Raw genomic sequence first — 16,464 nt, 5'->3', positions numbered from 1 at the left:
TCTTCCTGCGACTAAGCTTTAATACGACTCTAACATGGCGACAAGAGATGCCATGTGTTGCTTAGCAATTTCAGGAGATAAGTTGTGACCATTTTGAATGTTTAAAGTAACATTGCACTGCAAGTTTGTAGAAGTTTGCTATTGAGGACTTGATGCTGTGCTGTTTGGATCAAAGCTTGAAAATGATGAAGAATATCCACCACTTTGAATTGTAGTGCTAGCATTTGCACTTGAAGAACCATCAGCACTAAAAGCAGTACTAATCTTTGGACTTTGGCTAGGGGTAGCTTCAAACTTGTTTCCTCGATAGTACAAACTGACATCTTGTTTAGCATTTGGATTTGTCATGATAGCCGTTTTCTGAATATCCAATTCCTGCTCTTCAATTTTCTGAATGAATTGTGCCAAATTCATGCTCTCGGTTTTTCTCATGAGTTTCACAATCATCAAATAAGTTCCCCACTTCTGCTGGGGTAAAGCCTCAGCTAGCTTATCGACCCACTCATCATCCTCTTTCTTAATGTCCAACCTTCTCATTTCCAGAACCAGGTGACAGTATCTATCAATGGTCTGCTTTGTTGTTTCATGATCAAAAGCATAAACATATCAAACGATTTCTTCAATAAAGCCTTTTTGCTTTTGATCATATCTGCACTCCCTCTAAATTTCTGAATCAAAGCCTCCCAAATTGATCTAGCTGTACCATTATGTTGAAGCAAAACAAAGATATCTTCTTTAACTGCTTGCTGAAGAATGCTGATCATCATCTTTTCACTTGTGTGTTTCAATTTGTCAGCTTCTGAAAAATCATTAAAACCCTTTTCAAGCCCACGTTCATTCTTTGGTCTCTCGTAATCTTTTAGCAATGAACACCATGCATCAAATTTGTAGGCTTGAACCCAGTTCTCAAATCGACTTTTCCATCCCTGAAAATCCTCAATGTACATTAGTTTAGGCGGTTTCTGATGAGTTCCGGTCTCATTCTCACTGTACAATGTTTCAGCAGCAGTAACAGGAGCAACGGGTGTAGCGAAAGCATTGTAGAACTCTTCAGCCATGATTCGGTAACACGTTTTTCAATAACAGACAGTTTCAAGCGGAATAACCAATCAACAGTTCAAGCGAAATACCAAACTACCATGTTCAAGCGGAATATCAACTTTAATTTTCAAGCGGAATCACGAGCAGAACTTTCAAACGAAATACCCAAACATCGTTCAAGCGGAATAGCTTGTTGAAGCGGAATCACTTGCTTTCTATTTGAAGCGAAATCATAAACAAACTTTCAAGCGGAATCTCAAGTTTGAAGTGGAATCGGGTATTTTGGAGCGGAATCACTGCAAATATTGAAGCGGAATCACAGTTTTCGAGCAGAATAGCTGATTTGGAGCGGAATCTCTTGCAATTTGAAGCGGAATCACAAGATACTCGAGCGGAATCTCAGTTGATCGTTCAAGCGAAATCACTTCGAAGGTCCAATTCTGCCATTTTTAGTCCGAATTTTAAGCTGATACTTTCAAGGCTTTGTTAATATGCACTTTTACACAATTTGTGAAAGATTCAGCCGATTTTGACCGTTAAAACTTGTTCAGATTCAAAAAGAAGGTGTAGAAGTCAGAAATATGGCTGTTTTTGGCAAGAACTCCTCCTCCTGAGCTCTGATACAACTTGTAGGATCGAGTGCTGACCCAAACGAGTCAATCAGAAGAGCTCGTATCCGTTTCAGAGGCGGAAACTAAGAAACGGACTAGAAAAACAGCGTGTTTCACTTAAATTTGCCTTGTATATTGATTTCATAGCGATTACAGACAAACGGCACTTCGGCAGCAGTTCGGTACCGGAAACTAGGAACATTACCAAATGATTACGCTTGAAGGTATTTATAGGGAACAGGGTTCCACTTGAAAGTGTCCAGGAGCAGTTCAAGCGGAATCACATATATTGTGATTTCGCTTGAAAGTGCACAACCCTCTTTCAAGCGGAATCAAGCATTCAAACGGAATCAGATGTATTACAACATATTTTCACCTATTTTCTCGTACAACACGCCCTGATCTAACAATTCTAATCCTAGACTCGATACAAGACGAAGTCGACAGATGTATGCACCAACATTATCTAATACAAATGAATCTTGAATTCTGTGGGTGAGAAGGGCAGTGGAGTTTGGGTGTTTGTATGTGAATGCTAAGCTTCAAACTCAAATATCTTCTGCCTCTCAAGCCTTCTATTTATAGAAGGCTGTGTACATGAATAAACAATTGTTTATTCATGCAATAAGTCCTGCGTAAAGTAGCAAGTTGACATATTCATTGAATCCATCGTTCAAGTTGCATTTGTAATCATGATAACCAATAATGTCATGCTTCGGTCATTGGTGGCAGGATAGAGTTGTGATTTTAGACAAGTGGGGTTTTCATCAGAATTTTTGATAAACCACTTCATCAGAAATTCTGGTGAACAAATCATCAGAAGTATCATCAGATCCATCATAAATGACCTTCTTTGATAATCCAAATCAACTCTTGATCAACTCGTGATTCTTTGAAGTAGATGCTTTGCATTTCAGTTGTCCTATCTGGTCTTCTTTTTCTTGGTGTGATCTTCAGGACTGTTATCTTCTTCAGAGATCCAGTTGATTAAGATTTTCCTCAATACTTACAAATAAAGTTTCCTAACAGTTTCCCCTTAAGTATTGTAAGAAAATGAACTATCTCTATATCCAAATGTAAACAACTTTTAACTAATTCTTGAAAAGAAAAATCAAGCAACTAAGTTTCAAAGACATAAAACATAAACCAACCATTGTTCAAAAACAGAAAAAAAAAACTTTAAATATTTGTTCAAAAACAGCAATATCTTATCAATTCATTAGTTGATCTTCACTCCACCTCTGTATTTGTCTCTTGGTTTCAGCTTTTTCTTGTGATCAATTGCTTTTTGAGTTGCCTTGTACATTGACTTGTACCACCCTCTTGATTCCATCCAGTTTTCAATACAATCTTCAATTGTTTTTCTAAGATGTTCATTGTTCTTTCCCTTCCTCTTGAGCTGCTCTTGTTTCTCATTTATGAAGTTTCTTATATATTTTAAAGTTTGGTTTGAATACCTGCAAATTTCACTGAGTTTGAATAGAGCTTTCTCTTCATTAGCATCTTTAAAGACTGCACATATTGCTAGTGTGTCATAGATTGCTCCATTTCTTGCTAGTTTTGAAGGAATTTCAGCTGGAATTGATCTGTTGGGAGGAGGTATTAACACTTTGGTGCTATACTCAAAATTGATACATAGATCAAAGTTTGCCAGTGCTGCTCTTTTTATAATTTTGCTCCTGCACTCTTAAGACTGTCAAGGGCTCTTCTGATCATTACTGAACTACCTTTCCATTCATCAATGATGTTCTTCATCTTGACTATATCCATTGGGTGAACATCATCAGCCAGATCTCCATCAGTAACCTTTTGAATTTCTTTATCTTGTCTGATCAGGCTATACTTGTTTTGACTTTCTTTTCCTAATATGCCTCCTCCAGTGGTCAAAGTATCAATTCTTTCAATAGATACTATTTGATTGGTCAAGTGTTTGTGCAACATTACCCAGCTGCCATTGCTTCTTTCTTCAATAATACTTTTACTTGTTGGTGAGGGTGGCCTTGTTGGGTGGTCTTCTGGACCTTTCCAATAGTAGTGCTTTAGATATTCTTCCGGATACATGATTGTGTGTAAATCACCTTCCAGCACCATTGATTCTTTGATGTTGCCTTCTGAATCTTCTCTCATTATTTTTCTTGGCCTTTTTGAGGAAGTCACTTCATGTTCCATTCTTCTCTTCTCGTTTGCATCCATTCTTATGCTTAATTCTGTTTCTCCAGTGATGGTTGTAGAAGATGGTTGGACTGGAATTTGTTCATTCTGTTGAACCTTTGAAGTGTCTGACTTTGGGACATTTGGTGGAGGACCCATGGGTAACTTTTGCTTATCTGGAGGTGGACCCATGGTCTGCTTCTGTTTTTGAGCTGTTGAAGTTTCTGTTTGCTTCGTTTGTTCTTGTTGAATGGTTTTTGGTTGATGTTGAGGAGTTTCTGATTCTGTTGCTTGTCTTTCTTGTGGAATTGGAGCTTTTAGTTTATGAAGATCAACTTTTGCCAGTGTGGCAATATTGTACTGCAATCTTTTTACTAACAAGTGGATGTTAGTAAGAGCTTGAGTATTTGTTTCTTCTTGCTTCTTTATCTTCTGAAACTCCTGACTTTCCTTGTTTCTTTGTGCGGTCAATTCCATTAACAGTTTCTCAAAAGCCTCAGTCATGCTGATGTTGTTGGCTCTGAGAAACTGTACTTCTTCAAGAATCTTTCCTGAACTTGAACTTTCTCCTGCAGTTGCAACCTCAGTCATCTTTTTCTTGATATCACTTAGTTCTTTAAGAGCTTTCTCGATTTCTGATGAGCTTTCTTTGTTTTCTGATGACTTTTGTATTTCTTTGAGGGCTGCATTATTTTCTTCTGTTTGTTTCTTCACAGTTTTGACAGTTTCTGATAAAACCTTGATTTCTGATTTTTTATTTCTGATTTCTTCCAGTATCAGATCAAGTTTTTCCTCCGTGACTGCTTTCATAGTAGCAGTTATGTCTTCAGGTTTCTTGTGAAGTTGTTTTAGGGACATAGATTGATGTCCTTGGAAAATAGGAGAAACAACAGATGTTTCTCTTATAACACCACCAGAAAACACATTTTCTGATGTTCTGAGGTTAAGAGGATTGGAAGAATCCAAGTTCTCTGTTCCCTCACCAGACAATTGTAACAAATTCAAGTCCTGGTTTTCCTCATATCCTTGAACCTTTTCAGGTTCTCCATGAGTTGTTGAGAAACTCTTATTTTTCTCATCCAGGTTTCTTTGATCAGTAGACTGATCTCCACATGTTGCCACCACATTTTCCTCCTCAGAATCTGATTCAAAAAATGGGTCTTTTATTTCACTCACATTTTGTTTTGTAGAAACAGTGCTTCTATGTAAAATTTCATATTTTCCTTGAATTGATTCATCAGAATCACTCTCAGAATTATAACATAGATTGAGTTTAGATTTTTCTGCACCTGTTTCTCTTATGTGTGAGCTTTCAGCATGATGCTCTTCTGCTGCAGAACTCATATGCACATTTTCATCAGTTGGATGAGGATCAGATTCATCCTGCTGCTCCATTCTTGATGTGCTTGATTCTTCTGCATCATGCTCCATGGGTGATACATTTTCAAACCCTTCTTTGGCTTCTGCTTGTTTGCTTAACATCCTTAGATATTCTGCTCTATATGGTGAGTCTTCTGGTATCAGAAGCATCATACTTTCTGATAGAACAGGTGCATCAAAATCTGACTTCCATGACCCTGCAGCACTCCAGGGTCTCATAATTTCTGTTTTCCACATATTTTTTGATTTTGGAATTTGTAGGTTTCTTTCAGAAAAAGCATCAGAAATTACGATTGACAGAAATCTGGGGAATGGTAGATGTGAATCTATCTTTCCAGTTTTTGTCAAAATTGATCTTTTGATCAGATTAAATATTTCTGTTCCAAAATCAATATTCAACCCAGTTATGAGGCTGAACATGATTGTTAGAATATTCATATTTATCTGATCTGTACCTCCAATCTTTGATGATAAACACTTGTTGAGTATCTCCATTAACACTTGCCAGAAGGCAGGTAGCTTGTTTCTCTTGAATTCATTGATTTTTGAAATTTTTGCCTTGCAGCCCATTACAGCATCCAGTTGTTCGAGCATATCTTCTTTTCTTGGTGCTTCTTCATAGCCTTGATTTAAGGGTAATTCTAAACATTCCCTTATTTTCTCCGGTGTTATTGTAATGAAGATATTTTCCCATACGTGTGTTGTTAACTCCATATGTGTGCTGTGAGGTTCGAGAGTTTTTACAACTTGTTGTAGCAGTCTTTCTGGTACCTCTCTGGTCTTTGTAAGAGCATGAGTTATTGGGCTTCTGATCAGAAATGCAATGAGAATTTGACACTTCACATCATATTGTTCAATGTTAGTATTCATTGCTTCATTGTTAATCTTCAGTGGAAGATATTCAGCTTCAGTGATTAAAGGAACAGAGTGTTCAGTTGAAGGTGAATTGATGTTGGTAGCAGCCATTTAGGATTTGGGTTTTTGAAAAGGGTTTTTAGGGTTTGAGAGTGAAGGTTGAAGATGGAAGACTCTGTTTTTGAACGGGATATTTATAGTAAATAGAGACAGAGATTTTTGAGTGTTTTTCTTGGGTTATTTGTATTCAAGGTGGTTTATGACACCTTAATGATGTTTTAATCTATTAAAGAAGCAACCGTTTTTTGAAAAACCTTTGGTTTATCTCTAATTTAATATATATCTCTTTTAAGGATAACTAGAGATTCCAACGATTTTAAATGGATAAACACTAGTATCCAACTTGCACCTTTTCTTCTTGTGGGACCCCTTAAAAATGGTCCAATTAAAACCTTTTATGTGTATCTTCCCATGTTGTCCTTTTAAATATATATCAGAAATTCTCTAAGTAATTCTTGGAGAGTTGAATTTCCTATATATATTATCAAAATACATTTGATTCATTTATAGAATTTTGAATCAGCATTTTTTTTTTGGAGATGAGAGGGAATAAGTAGAGTTCGAAGAATTTTACTTACCTTGAATTTGTGAACTCCATACCTTTGTTCTGATGTATCATGAAGTCTTTGTCATATAGCTTGTTCCAATCCTCAGAAAAAAAATTGAAAAAAACTTATCTAAAAATAATTTAGATGTTTTATAAGTTCCTTTGTATCTGGTTAAATTCATGTTTCTTTTCTGTTTGAATAATCAAACTTTCCCATTTGTTAAAAGAAATTTTCTTTTGATGTTTTCATCAACTTTTCAGTCTATCTGGTGATTTGAACAAATTCTAATGGTTTATTGAGGTTTGTGATAAATTATATCAGTTTCTGGTGATTTACTAAATCCTATCAGATTTCATTTGATTTTTATCAGATTTTCCTTGTTTTTATCAGATAAGATTTCTTAGTTCCCCCTAGACCTATTAACATATGTAATTAACATGTACTTAAGACAAACTTAATATATTACTTAAACAAAAGACAGTTAAACACACAAGAAAAACAAAAACAAGTAAACCTAACTACTCATCCTCCTCATCCAACACGTTATGCATGCACTTCACATATAACCATAGACTGGTTATCTTTCATGTGTGATTGGTTGATGGAACCAGGGAAACAACTCTTAAATTTTCTTGAAGTGCCAGTTCAGCTGTTGTATAACAGCTTCTTACACCACCAAAGTCCAGCTGACTTGTGATAACCTTGGTTACAAAGCGAGGGTAGATCAGAAAAGGATTACGGTCATGGACGTTTGCTTCTAAGTCTCTCATGAGAAACTTAGCGTATTGTAAGGTTTTTCCTGTACAACAGCGTGAACCATTTCCATCATCCTATGAGACAGCTCGTTAAAGTGTCCAGTCTTTTTAGAAAAGCAAACACTTAGATGTGTCACCGGATACTGAAAAGGTGGTATAAACCCAGATTTGCAAACTTGCCTTGATACGTTGTTTGAATGATAACCCATTTCTATCAAGGTTCGTTGCACCTCAGCCTTATCCAGTATGGTGACCTTTTGATCAACACCCAATCGGAGGACATCTCTGACTGTTTCCTCATTTAGGGTGATTTTTACCCCCATAACCTCACTATTTATCCACATGGAAGTGCCACTCATAACGACTTGAGCATTCCACCAGAACTCTTGAAGAAGTTCTGGATATATAGTGACATGTGTTGATACAGCAAAGCCCAAAGGACTTCGCATGATCATATTATATACAAACCTGCAGTCCTCCCATGCAGGTCCTTCCAAGTTAGTTCTTAGCCTGAGATTATGATTTTCGTAAAGGTTGAGAGGGAATTGGTTGATTTCCATTGATTTTGGGCGATTCATTTGAAGTAAGAAGTTTTCTGATGGCAGGCTTTTGAAGAGATGATTTTGTTGTGAAGAATGTCTTTTTCAGGTTGTTAATATTTATAGATGAAAGTGATAGTTTCATATTAACATTAAAAAGATTTTTCTTCTCATCTCTTCATTTAAGACGATATCTATTGCAATGAATATGACACTCTACCAAGTTCTTTGTGTGAGTAAGCATTCAATAGCTGGGCGGCTACTTTCATAGCTCCTAACCATTTTGGTGCTTACGTGTTTCTCTTAAACTTCTTATGACAGAATGACGTTGCATGAGTAAAAAAAAATTGATTTTTTTTTGGAAAAAAAAATGTGACGATTGAATTTTCCTTTCTGGATTTAATTTTATCTTCATGCAAGTCATGTTTCCCCCTTTTTGTTTTTTTTTTAATGAAAGAAAAAAAATAACAAAATAAATAAACTAAGTACAATTATGAATTTATACAAATGGAATATGTATGAAGATATGGACCCTTGATAATTAATGATCATTCTGCAGTTGAAACAAAATATCTGACGAGTATCAGAATTTCTGATGTTTTTCATCAGATTTTCTGATATTTCTTCAGAATATCTGATAAATCATCACATTTATTGATGATCTATTAGATCTTCTGTTATTCCATCAGTTAGATGGATTTCTTTATCAGAACTTTGTTTAATTGAATTCTGAGTATCAGTCTTTTGATGATCATCAATTTGGTTTTCATTTTGTGTTGTTTTTGCTTCTGAAAAATTTTCATCTTTTAAGTTAACCATTCCCAGTTTGCTGATCAAAAAGTTATGTCTCTTTTCATCAAGAGGTTTTGTAAAGATATCAGCAATTTGGTTTTCAGTTGGAACAAAATACATTTCAATGTTACCTTTCTCCACATGATCTTTTATAAAGTGATATCTGACATCTATGTGTTTGGTTCTTGAGTGATGAACTGGATTTTCTGTTATTGCAATTGCACTCTTTGAATCACATAAAATTGTAATTTTTGTCAGATTTACTCCATAATCCTTCAGTTGAGTTTGCATCCACAACACTTGTGAACAGCAACTTGCTGCTGCAACATATTCTGATTCTGTTGTTGAAGTGGCAACACAGTTTTGCTTCTTGCTTGCCCAACATACCAATTTTTCCCCCATGATTTGACAAGCACCAAATGTGCTTTTCTGTCAATCTTACACCCTGCATAATCTGCATCTGTGTATGCAATTAATTCAAGGTTTGTATCCTTTGGATACCAGAGACCAAGTTCTGAATTGGCTTTTAGATATTTAAAAACCCTTTTTACAGCTTTTAAGTGGGATTCTTTAGGATCACATTGATATCCGGACAGAAAGCATGTAGCAAACATGATATCTGGTCTACTTGCAGTCAAATATAGCAATGACCCTATCATCCCTCTATAGGTTTTAATCTCTACACTTATTCCATCTTTATCAGAATCTAATTTGTTCCCTGTTGCCATGGGAGTTTTTGAAATAGAGCAGTTTTCAAGTGAATATTTTTGTAGAATTGTTTTAACATATTTTGATTGACTCAAAAATATTCCATTAATTCTTTGTTTCACTTGTAACCCTAAGAAAAAGGTTAATTCACTCATCATACTCATTTCAAAATGGCTGGTCATTAACTTTTGAAACTTTTTGCAAAATTTTTCATTTGTTGATCCAAATATAATGTCATCAACATATATCTGAACCAACAAGGTATGACCTTTGTGTGTTTTGAGAAAAAGTGTGGTGTCAATAGTACCTTTGGTAAACCCAGAATTGATTAAGAAGTTTGATAATGTTTCATACCAGGCTCTAGGAGCTTGCTTCAACCCATATAAGGCCTTGTTTAATCTATAAACATGATTTTGAAGTTTTGGATCAATAAAGCCTTCTGGTTGTTGCACATAAACTTCTTCTTCAATTTTACCATTCAGGAAAGCTGATTTTACATCCATTTGATAAACTTTGAAATCCTTGGATGCAGCATAAGCAAGAAAAATTCTTACAGCTTCTAATCTAGCTACTGGTGCAAAAGTTTCATCATAATCAATACCTTCTTGTTGACAGTAACCTTTGACCGCTAACCTTGCTTTGTTCCTGGTGATTATGCCATTTTCATCAGATTTATTCCTGTATACCCATTTTGAGCCTATGACAGATTTGTCTTTAGGCTTGGGTACCAGATCCCATACCTTGCTCTTTTCAAATTGATCCAGCTCTTCTTGCATAGCTTGTATCCAGTCTGGGTCATTTAGAGCTTCTTTGGCAGATTTGGGTTCTATTTTGCTTAAGAACCCAGCATATGCACATTCATGTGCAGTTGCAGATCTTGTTCTCACACCATCAGCTGGATTGCCAATGATATCAGAATGAACATGCCCTTTGATCCATCTTAACCTGTTGTGAACAATTGTTGGTTCTGGTGGATTTGAAGTTTCCCCCTGTTCAGTTGCCTCTGTTGGGTGTAATGCACCAGAATTTTGATTTTCTGATGTGCTGTTGACTTGTTCTGCAGGGTTAGCACATGATATTTCTGTTGGTTTATATGTGAGGGGTTTTTCATGTTCTAAGAAATCTTCAGTTATCATTTTAAAGAGATGTTCATAATTTTCTTGTTTATCATAGAAATTTACTTCTTTCATATATTCATCAGAAATTTCTGTTTCTGATGAGTCATCAAATGACACATACAAGCTTTCTCTGATTGTCCTTGTGTTAAGAATAAAAATTCTATAAGCTTTTGAGGACAAGGAATAACCAAGAAAAATACCTTTTTCTGCTTTTTTGTCAAAATTTTCAAGGCTTTCAAAATCATTAAAAACAAAACATCTACAACCAAATGTATGCAAAAATTTTACACTTGGAATCCTTCCATTTATGATGTTGTAAGGTGTTTTGTTCAGCCTTTTGGTTATGAGGGTTCTGTTTTGAGTAAAACATGCATTTGCTATAGCTTCTGCCCAAAAATGAGTGGGCATTTTGGCATAGGCAAGCATTGTTCTGGCAGCTTCTACTAAGGTTCTATTTTTCCTTTCAACAACCCCATTTTGTTGAGGGGTTCTGGGAGCTAAAAAATCATGAGAGATTCCTTTACTCTCAAGAAAGCTCTCAGTTTTTGAATTTCTAAATTTTGTCCCATTGTCTGATCTGATCCTTCTGACTGTTAATTTTAACAGGTTTTCAATTTTCTTGATAAAATTAATGATCAGATCAGGTGTTTTACTTTTCTTTCTCAAAAATTCAACCCATGTATATCTGGAAAAATCATCAATTATTACTAGTATATATTTCTTTCTAGAAAAACTTTCTGTACCTATGGGTCCACACAAATCCATGTGTAAAAGTTCCAAATTTTATGTTATTAAAGATTCATAAATTGACTTGTGAGAGCTTCTTTTTGATTTTTCCATCTCACAAGCATCACAAATTCTATCCTTATTTGAGGATATGAAGGGTAATCCTTTTACCAGACCTTTACTTGCTAATTTGCTTAGGTTTTTGAAATTTAAGTGAGCCAATCTTTTATGCCACAACCAACTACTTCCTTTGTTGATTTTTGAAAATAAACATAGTTTAGGGTGTTCATTTTCTTCTTTGAAGTCAAAGTAGTATATTGATTTTCTTATTCTTTTCTCACTTAAATATATTTTATTATCATCTATACCTATTAGCAAGCATTTTTTTGGTAAAAATGTTACCTCAAAACCTTTGTCACAAAATTGACCACAGCTCAGCAAATTATACTTTAAGCCTTCAACATAGGCTACTCTTTCAATGGTCAAACATCCATACCTGATGCATCCGTATCCCATTATCCTTCCTTTCACCCCATTTCCAAAGTTCACCAATTTACCCAGCTTTGAGACAAAGTTGTTGAGTAAGCTCCTATCCCCAGTCATGTGCTTGGAGCTTCCTGAGTCGCAGTACCAGATCTGCTGCACATGATGGTCCTGAAATGGAATGGTTAGAGGGTTTTAGGTACCCAGGCATGCTTGGGTACTTTTTCTGATGATATTTTAGTCTTATTATTTCTTCTAAATGACCTTTCATCAGAATTTCTGTTAAATGCTGAGCCATTCACAGATTTTTTCTTTTTCTTTTGGAGATGGTGTTGAACAAGCTTTAGTATTTCAACGCATATACAAGAATCATCAGAAACTTTTGATATACTTTCTTGTGATGGAATGATGGGATAATTTTGAAAAGATGAGTGAACTGCTTCTGGAGTTTTTACTAACTCTTGATTGCATTCACTTCTTTTTGGTTCAAAATTGGGCTTATCAAAGGAATATTCAGAACATGTTGATTTGCAAGTTTCAGAATCAGATTCTGATGTAAATTTATCAGAAATCTGTTGAGTTGCTTTTACAAAGACAGTGGGTTTGCTATTAATTGTTCTTACATAACCCAAACCCTCTCCTTTGTTTCTTGGAGTGGACTCAATGAAATTTATGAATTCTTTTGCTTCTTGAAAACCTCTTACATTAATTTCTTTGTCATTTATTTTCTTGTAAAGATTTCTTCTTTCATTTTCATAGAACTCGATTTTGGCTCTTTGATCTAAACTTTGTTCTATAAGTAATTGATTTTCGAGAATAATTTTATTCAAAGTCCTCTGCAACTCATCAGATTTTTTACCATCTGATTGATGTTTAACTTGAAAGTTTAAAAAATCTGACATGAGCTCATTTAGCTTGTGTTCAAGATCAAGATTATCTAAACTTACATGTTGTCCTGAAGTTTCTGGTATGTCTTCAGAAAGTGCCATGAGACAGAAGTTGGCCATTTCTTCTTCTTCTTCATCAGAAGAGTCATCAGATAGCCATGTATCTGCCCCAGCAATTAAGTTGACTTGCTGCTGCTGCTTTTTAGCTTCTTCAAGCTTTTTCTCGTAGTAGGCAACATCTTTTAGCTTCTTGGTCTTGCACTCAGATGCATAATGACCTTTTTGCTTGCACTTATAACACACCACCTCAGCGTTCCCTTTAGATCTAACTTCTTCTTTAGATCTACCATCCATCCTCCCTTTATCACTCCTCTGGTATCTCTGACCTCCTGATGTATGTAAAATGCAACATATAAATTACATCAAATGAGGCATAAAACTAACCCTTTTTAAGTACTAATGTTGGGAAAAGAGTGTTTTTGTCTTCCTTTTGTATTTTCAGGATGAAATGAGCTCAAATTCACAAAAGAAGCAAAAAGACAGCTAATTCTAACATAAATACAAGAAAAGGAACAAAAGTGGATTACCCGAACCCTCAACGGCATCCTCCCAAGCAAAGAAGGGGAAAACAGAAGACTGAACACGCCCCGTGCTCAGCCAGCACAGGGTCGTGCCCAAGAAGCAGAAAAGACAAACCTATAGAAGCTTCTACTGCCCACCACGGGGTCGTGTCCAGTGAGCACGGGGCGTGGCGAAAGTACAGCAGGCGCATTAATTGTAATTGCGAATTACAATTAATGAAGAGAGAGAGTGTCAGACGGGCACGGGGGCGTGTCCAGCGGACACGGGGCCGTGCCCAGCCTTCTGTTCAGCCTATAAATAGGAGTGCTTGGTTTCATTTCAACTCATCCCTTGGCACACCACCTCTCTCACACTTCATCCACCACCCACCACCACCATAACACCATCATCCACCACCATCATCCATTGTCCATCGTAGAGTGTGTGAGTCGTCTCGGGATCCAAGATTGATCGTAAGAGTTCTTGACAATCAAGGGCATGTTTGCCTAAGTCTCTTACATCACTTGGTGAAGACAAGTGTTTAGTATAATACTTTTTATTTTTAATCTTTTGCACTTTTTATTTGGTTTTGTATTAATGACTTTAATAACTAGTTGCTTATGTTGAAGGTGATCTTTCCTTATCGTTTGTCCGTGGTGTCTTGGCATTATTTTACTGTCTATATAAAATAAAAGATTTTCACCATTCATATCTCCACGGTCTATATGGAGGTATGTTGGCTACCTGGTCGGGGGTTAAGGGAACGGTTTGGTAAGGGTCTTGCCCTTGTTCAGCGTTTAGAGGTCCTGCAAGGGACCTGGGTCAAATTTAGTAGGATCTCCTTCAATGCCCATAGGTATTGGATGGCGGGGATCCAAACTCTTTGACCCCCTCATAAGTTAACTACTATTAATACTATAACCCGGCTATTTAGGACTGTATCCCTGCTGACTCAGACTACTTAGTCGAGGGTAACGTCACCGCCAAAAGCGGGCCCTACCACAATTCGCATTAATAACTTAATTAATTATCTTCCAATAATCCAACCCTTTAGGATTGTATCCTTGCTGACTCAAACTACTGGGTTGAGGGTAACGTCGCCTTCAAAAGAGGGGCCTACTACAATAACTAAGATAATCTCTTAAACAAGTGCAAAAGTGCGAAAATAATCAAAGGTTATACTAATACACGAGTCGGATCCAAGTGATTCATCTTGTCTATCTGTTTTTATTTTATTTTATTTTTCAGCATTTAGTTAGTTTTTATTTTCTTTGTTTAAAAACCTTTTCTAACTTTTTGATTTGATTAGACGTTGAGGATAAACCGGTACTAAAAGCTCTTGTGTCCTTGGACGACCTCGGTATCTTACCAACACTATACTACGTCCACGATGGGTGCACTTGCCCATATGTGTGTTTAGTGTTAGTAAATATCGTGTTTTATAAATTTAAAACTTGGCTAAAAGTGTAAAAAGGGCTGAAATATACATTAAAAATATATACACACTGACACGCATCAAGTTTTTGGCGCCGCTGCCGGGGACACAAGGATTTTAAGAAAGTTAGGAATCAACGGCCTAATCATATTTTTTATTTTTCTTTTTAATTTTTTAGGATTTTCTTAGTTTTTCAGCTTCTGCAGAGCTCAGCACGGGCCGTGCCTGGTCGGACACGGGCCGTGCCTAGCATCGTTACTGGCAGTTTTTAGTTTTCCAAGTTACAGAAGGCTGACCACGGGGCCGTGTCGGTGCAACACGGGGTCGTGTCCAACTTTCCAGTAACTGGGATCTGGAAAACAATCACTGTAACTCCGACCACGGGCCGTGTTCGCTGAGCACGGGGCCATGGTGAACCTTCTGACCAGCATTCTTTTCTGTTTTTATTGCAGGAGTTGGAACCAGACGCCAATCCTAGTGTATGAGCTCCAGTTCTAATAAGGACATAAAAGAACCTCTAGAAGAACCCGAACGCTTTCTCAGAAAAAGATTAAAAGCTAAAAACCAAGAGAAAGTTTCGGGTGATCCACCTCCAATGGCGGACCAACGTACCCTCATGGATTATCTACGACCCACTGTAGGTAACCTAGGCGCCGCTATCAATGCACCGAATGTTGAAGCTAATAACTTCGAACTTCAGCCGCATTTGATACAAATGCTTCAAAACTCCGCAACCTTCCATGGGCTTGCGGACGAGGATCCCCATCTACATATTACTAATTTCTTAGAAATATGTGATACCTTTCGGATCAATGGAGCATCAAACGACGCCATCTGCCTCCGAATGTTTCCTTTCTCACTAAAAGACCGAGCAAAAGCTTGGCTCAACGCCCTCCCAGTTGGATCGGTAAACACCTGGGATGAACTAGCCCAAAAATTTCTATATAAGTATTTCCCTCCCGCTAAAACGGCTAAATTAATGACTGAAATTAATACATATTCACAAGAGGACGGGGAATCCTTATATGAAACTTGGGAACGGTTCAAGGAGCTATTACGCAAGTGTCCACATCATGGCCTTGCGATAGGGCAACAAGTATCCACTTTCTATAATGGACTGTTGCCACACACAAGGCAGACACTTGATTCTAGCTCCGGGGGACTTTTAGGTAATCGCCGCCCACATGAAATATATAACCAAATTGAGGAAATTGCTCAAACCAATTTTCAATGGCACACTCCCCGAGGCAATAAATCTATTGCCCCGGGCGCCCATAAGGTTGATGAAAGCACTTCTTTACAAGCCCAAATCGAGGCCCTTTCTTCAAAAATAAAAAAATTAGAAATGACAAAAACAGTCTCGGTTATGGCTTGTGAAGGGTGTGGTGGGCCACATGAAAATTGGAGTTGTATGAAAGAAACGGACGATCAACAAGAATCGGTAAGCTACATTGATAATAGACCTAGGCCGTCGGGTCCTCCAACGGGCACTTACAACCAAGGATGGCGAAACCACCCAAACCTTGGTTGGAGAGAACCCGGCAATAGTAGTAACCAACAAACCCAACGAACAAACTTTCAACAACCAAGAAATGAGTCATAAAATTTCACTCAACAACAAAGTGGACGAGAAAGGCTTGAAGATACTGTATCTCGCCTCATCTCCGACACTGAAAAGAAAAACTCGGAAAGATTTCTACAATTAGAATCAAATTTTAGAAATCAACAAGCTAGTATTCAAAACATAGAAAAACAATTAAATCAAATAGCTCAAAATTTTTCCGAGAGACCACAAGGTGCATTACCTAGCAATA

The 16,464-nt window shown here is 36.8% G+C and overlaps 1 non-coding gene across 1 annotated transcript; it reads right to left on the bottom strand.

Moving 5' to 3' along the window:
• Positions 1–15,623: 15,623 nt before the first annotated feature.
• LOC118486875 lies at positions 15,624–15,730 on the bottom strand. Its single transcript, XR_004880042.1, has one exon. It is a non-coding gene; the product is annotated as a small nucleolar RNA R71 (small nucleolar RNA).
• Positions 15,731–16,464: the final 734 nt, after the last annotated feature.

The sequence above is a fragment of the Helianthus annuus genome, chromosome 14 (assembly GCF_002127325.2).
Source record: "Helianthus annuus cultivar XRQ/B chromosome 14, HanXRQr2.0-SUNRISE, whole genome shotgun sequence".
NCBI lineage: Eukaryota > Viridiplantae > Streptophyta > Magnoliopsida > Asterales > Asteraceae > Helianthus > Helianthus annuus.
Note: the sequence above shows the minus strand (reverse complement) of the source record. Positions and strands in the feature narration are given on the sequence as shown.